The sequence below is a fragment of the Grammomys surdaster genome, unplaced genomic scaffold (assembly GCF_004785775.1).
Source record: "Grammomys surdaster isolate TR1022 unplaced genomic scaffold, NIH_TR_1.0 126091, whole genome shotgun sequence".
In the NCBI taxonomy this organism is placed as follows: Eukaryota; Metazoa; Chordata; class Mammalia; order Rodentia; family Muridae; genus Grammomys; species Grammomys surdaster.
In genome coordinates this window covers 6,322,757-6,328,756 of record NW_021620899.1, presented here as the reverse complement: position 1 = coordinate 6,328,756, position 6,000 = coordinate 6,322,757, and positions in this window count along the sequence as shown.

Below are 6,000 nucleotides of genomic sequence, written 5' to 3'. Positions count from 1 at the left end.
TCTCTAACTCAAGAGCTTGGTATGAGAGATAGAAACAGGTGGATCCCTGGAGCTCATTGGTCACATAGCCTAGGTGATCAGTAAACTCCAATCTCAGCAAACGCTTCTCAAAAAATAACGTGTAGAGAAAGCAAGGAAGATATTTGATGTTGAACTCTTCACATGCATGCAAAAAATGTATATATACACAAGTTTAAACACGTGCACACATAGATAGATAGATAGATAGATAGATAGATAGATAGATAGATAGATATAAAATTATTAAGAAAATCTGGCTTTCACTGACATAACTCAGGTGAAATAATTGAGGACTATTAATCCTGGGAAGATCAATAATTCCTTTTGATTTCTAAGTAATATTTCTTTGTATAGATGTTATACAATTCCTTTAACTATTTGCTTACTGACACTACTTGTGTTACTTCAGATTTGGGGGTGTTGGAATGTGCTGGAATGGGAGTTTGGAAGGTAAAAATACATAGTTACCTATAACTACTGATTTGGAAGTTTAGCCATGTTATGTATGAAACAAACAAATTTTATTTTTGTTCAGTTGTCCTTGGTGTGTTAATTACTCTTATATTTCTGAATATATAGTTGAAAAACAGCTGAAAATGCCAGATGAAACAAAAGGCAGAGGCTGAATGGGATGAGGTTATTTCAAAGTGTTATCTTCTGGTTCTTTTATAAGAAGAAAACCCTCACCAGGGCTCCCAGAAGCCTTCCTCTCATTTACCATTGCTCTATGCATTGACAGCAACTGAGAACAGAGAAAATTCTGAGACTGCTTTCTCTAGATAAATTCTATTTCATGAGTTGAAGTTGAGTCAACCAAGCCAGACAAATTCGGGTCGTGTTAGCAAGATGACTAAAGGATGTGGTTGCAAATACGGAAGCAGTATTGTTTGCTGTAAGACTTTCCACTGATCTCTTTGTGCTAACTTATGTTTCTTACTCATTTGAGGTCTTCTTTATTGTCACTAGTACTTTTCAAGAAATGTGAATTTTTTCCAATGCCACTACCTGATAAGATAGAATTTACTTGTCTTATATGTTTTACTAGTTAGCAAATGTTCCAAATTTTAGGTAAAATATAACCCCTAATTTATTTTATTTTTTTTTCTGATTACAGTGACTCATTTAGACAGAAGGAATACTCAGTGCAAAGTTTCTTCTCTTAACTGTTTTAAGAAAAGTATCCTCAGTAATTGGTTCTTTTCTGGAACTCTTAAGCCATCTTTGGTTGGAAGCAAAATATTGCATCTAATATATACCAGCTGTGAAAGGGTAACCTTGAATTTAGGATATGGTAGACTAAAAAGAAAAGCTTTTATCAGAACTTTCTATGTACATTTTCATCGACTCATGTGGCATACATCTGGATGGGCCTTTGATAACTGCGTGCTAAAAAAAAATGAATATAGTCTAAAATGTTATATTTTTTTCTTTTTTCCAAACACTTGAAAAGGTAAACATTAAATATATGCAAAAGCTATGAAGTTACAAATTATATTCTTAGGATCTAAATTTGCTACCTTCAAGCAAAATTTGATTGAAAAAGGAAAAACAAAACAGTGGAACAACTATTAAACAGTTAAATTTTTCCACGCATGTGGTCTTTCATTTAATCTTCCATATATTTTATTTTATATTTCCAGAGGACAATATTTTGGCTCTGTTAAGTAATTTTTTTAGGTCATAAGCACACACACACACACACACACACACAAACACACACACACACAAGTGATTCTTACCCAGAAATAAGATAGCAATTCTTATGTTTTATTATTATCCTATTAAAATGTTAATAGAGGGCAATCAACCAACCAAACAGAAGAAAAATCAATATGAACATAGGTATCATCAGTTCATTCTTTTTAAAATCTGGATGGTTGAAAATGGAATGCACAAGGTCAAAGAAAACATAAAATTTAATATAGAATCTAACTACCACATTATCATTAATTTCATAAGTTATAGCAAAAAGTTTCTTATATTCTGATGTCTAAGCAATGGTTACTTACTAGCACATGAATTTAGAGTAACAGAAAAGACATGCATGAGGATGTGGAGAAAGGGGAACACTCTTCCATTGTTGGTGCGATTACAAGCTGACACAACCACTCAGGAAATCAGTCTGGTAGTTCCTCATAAAATTGGACATAGTATTACCTGAGGACCCAGCTATACCACTCCTGGGCATATACTCAAAAGATTCTCTAACATATAACAAGGACACTGTGTTCATAGCAGCCTTATTTATAATAGCTAGAAGCTGGAAAGAACTCAGATGTCCTTCAACAGAGGGATGGATACAAAAAATGTGGTACATTTACACAATGGAGTATTATTCAGCCATTAAAACCAATGAATTCATGAAATTCTTAGGCAAATGGATGGAACTACAAAATTTCATCCTGAGTGAGGTAACTCAATCACAAAAGAACACACATAGTATGCCCAAAAGCTCGCAGCACCCAAGATACAACCCATAGACCACATGAAGCTCATGAAGAAGGAAGACCAAAGTGTGGGTGTTTCAGTCCTTCTTAGAAAGAGTAACAAAATACTCATGGGAGCAAATATGGGGACAAAGTGTGGAACAGAACCTGAAGGAGAGGCCATCTGGAGACTGCCCTACCTGAGTATCCATCACATGTGCAGTCACCAAAGGTAGACCCTGTTGTGGATGCCAGAAAGTTCATGCTGACAGGAGCCTGACATAGCCATCTCCTTAGAGGTCTGCCAGAGCCTGACATACACAGAGGTGGATGCTCACAGCTAACCATTGAACTGATCATGGAGTTCCCAATGGAGGAGTTAGAGAGAAGACTGAAGGAGCTGAAGGGGTTTGTGGCCCCATGGGGAGTGCAACAATAGCAACCAACCAGAGCCCTGAGAGTCTAATTCACCATCCTGGGAGCACACAGGGAGGGACCCATGGCTCCAGCTGTATATGTAAGGGAGGATGGCCTTGTCAGGCATAGGTGGGAGAGGAGGTCCTTGGTTCTGTGAAGGCTGGATGTCCCAGTGTGGGGGAATTCGAGGGTGGGGAGGTGGGAGTGGGTGGGTGGGTGGGTGGGGGCACACCCTCACAGAAGCAGGATGAGGGGAAATGGAATAGGGGGTGTCTAGGGTGGTAAAATAGGGAAAGGGGATAACATCTGAAATGTAAATAAAAAAATATCCAATAAAAAACAACACATGTGAAAATTTCATTAACCTTGAAACTAATGAAATGTAAAAGAAACCAAAACCAAAATATCACATACTTTGGACAGAGAGAGTACTTGAAAGAGGAATCATGGAAGAATTAAACACTGGAGAGTTTTACGGTTTATGGACAAGATAAGGGTAATTGTGATAAAAGAACTTACTAGTCAAAGGAAACAATAAGAGGTAGTGAGGACATGTGATACATACATACATACACACACACACACACACATACACACCATAATCCTTCCGTAGAAACACGTTTATTCCCATAAACCAAAATGGTGGTAGAAGAAGACTCCTCCCAGCCCTGGGAAAAACCCTTATATACCCTAGAGCGGCGTAATCATTTCTGATTGGCCGTAAACTCGTAGCGCGCCAAACGCCGTGGGATGGGCTTAGCCTTGGCGGGCTTTACATGGCACATGCGCACTTTATTTGTTTACTAGGAAGAATTATGGCTGACAGCGCCACCTAGCGATGGCGGACTTTGCCAGCTCTGCCGCGGCTCCTAACATCTGCCCCTTTTTTTTGTTTTTAAAAGCAGAGGGTGGTAAAGGTCCCTGGGAAGGTTACGTAACTCCCATATTTGGGGGTCTCACGGCGGGTCTGAGTCTCTTTAGAGGGCGGTGCTCAAACTCTTACCCGTCACGGGGTCAGCCTCCCCACCCGAGGCTGCCCTGTCTTAGGTGGCCGAGACTTATCCGTCCACTCCGTTATTGACTTACCAGACCTTCTATCCGTGGAACGAACACCTTAGTGGGCAGGGACTGTGTATACAAATGTTTGAGGCTTTACAGGGTGTCTTTACCAGAAGCCCTTGGGTACAGCGGCTGAGGAATCTGTCTACTGGCTATTTCTTTTTTGTTTTGTTAAACAGGCACTGGTCAATGTCCCGTGTCTAGGCTGACTGACATTTCTCCCCAGCCAGCACCAAAGAATGGTGAGCTCTCTGGCTAGGCTACGAGGGTCGCGCACCCACACCTGGCATTCTCAGAATGTGCGCCCCAGGTTGTGGCCACTCGTAATGCCTGTCACCGGGTAATATCACCATTCGTGGTATACCTCTGGCATATGAGATCAGCTTATTCCCGTCGTTGGGATCAATTGACAGCCGGCCTGGAGACAAAAGGATGGAGTTATCTAACTGACTGCCCTTGGCCTGTCTAGTATGGTACCAGTTATGACTCAAACCCAAGGCCTGATCAAGCAAATTCCATCTTGGGGGAATAAGCGATCAAAGAACCAACAGTTTAAGACCGTCTCCCTTACCCTACCAGGTGCAATGGAAACAAATCCTCCGGGTGCAAGGGCTAAGGGGAACAGAAAGAGATGCAAACACCCATCCCTGTGCAATGGAGTCATCTCCTAGGGGTGCAAGGGCTGTTTGTCTCAAAATTCAGGTACCACAGCTATACAGACAAGAATCAGCCAGGCCAAGACTCCTCACTGACCCAGTGTAAAGGGCAAATGTTCTGGGGTGCAACGCTGATGGCCTAACATTTAGCACCACTACTCGTGGGGGGGGGAGACTGCTTATAATTGAGGCAGTGATAACCACACTGCAGGGGAAGCCCCTAGTACTTTGGAAGCGCCTGTGCAAAAATAGCCTTGTCAAGATTATGTTGAGCTCTGAGTTTGCAAACCAACCAAAGATGAATACTAATCCGCAACTAGGGTAAACCAAACAGGCCTACTCCCACCCACTTAAAAAAGGGAAGAAAAGGAAAGGAGGACAGTCCCTCAGTCAGGGACAGATCCACGTGCGTCGAGTTGATGTTCACCACAGCTGCTCTCAATTTTCTGAGTGTCTCACTGAAGTTTTCTGAGCAGTTTCCTGTAAGATACTGAAACAATTTTCTGGACAGATTAGTTACACGAGTAAAGTTTTTATACTGTACACTGGTGATGTAAAGTGTACCCAGTTTTCTCTCATATCTCAATTGGGCTAGTTGAAAGAGGATATCTAATCTCTCTCTCATTAAATCAAGGCGTTGATTAAGGATCATTAGCCCGCCTTTTAGTAGGGTACTGGCGGAGGTTTGAAGGTTAACAGTCTCTGCCACCGTGGCTGACAATTGGGGGTAGTGTCCACCTGAACAGAAGTTGACATAGCAATCTCAGTGGCAGTGGCGATAACGGCACTAATTAATATCGTCGTCACTATGGCTGCAGTTATACCAAAATCTCTTTTTTGTCTAAATAATGACAAAGTGGAAGGAGTCTCCACGGGGATGGGAACCCATCGCGTGACTCTGGCAACCATAGTGCGAGTGAATCTTTAGAATTCCAACACTGGGACATCCAGCAGGTTTTATTGGTACAATTCTTAAAGGTGGAATTTGATAAAATAAACAAAAATACTAGGAACCTGTATCCCTTGGATCAGTACAAGGGCTATCAACAGAGCCTGGAGGGTCTGTCTGGGTGTCACCTTCCAGTATCGTGAGTTGTCACGTCAGCCGTTCTGGTAACCAAAATGGATTGTCTTCTTCCTGTGGAAACACACAGACCGCTCCCCTGGCTTTTATTAAAATAGAATCTGGACTTTTTCATTGTCCGGTCAAGATGTCTTTTTATTTGACCATTTCTTTTGGCCTATCAAGCTGAAAATGAGGTTTTAGCCAATTAATCTCTGTTAACAACTTTTGAGAATCACTCTTCTGGAGCAACAAGTACTCTAAAATCTTAAAGCTCATTGTACTAGAGCAAAGTCTTGTAGAAAAACTCTTTTAGAGAGATCAGCCAATAAAATATACAATGAATAATAATATATAC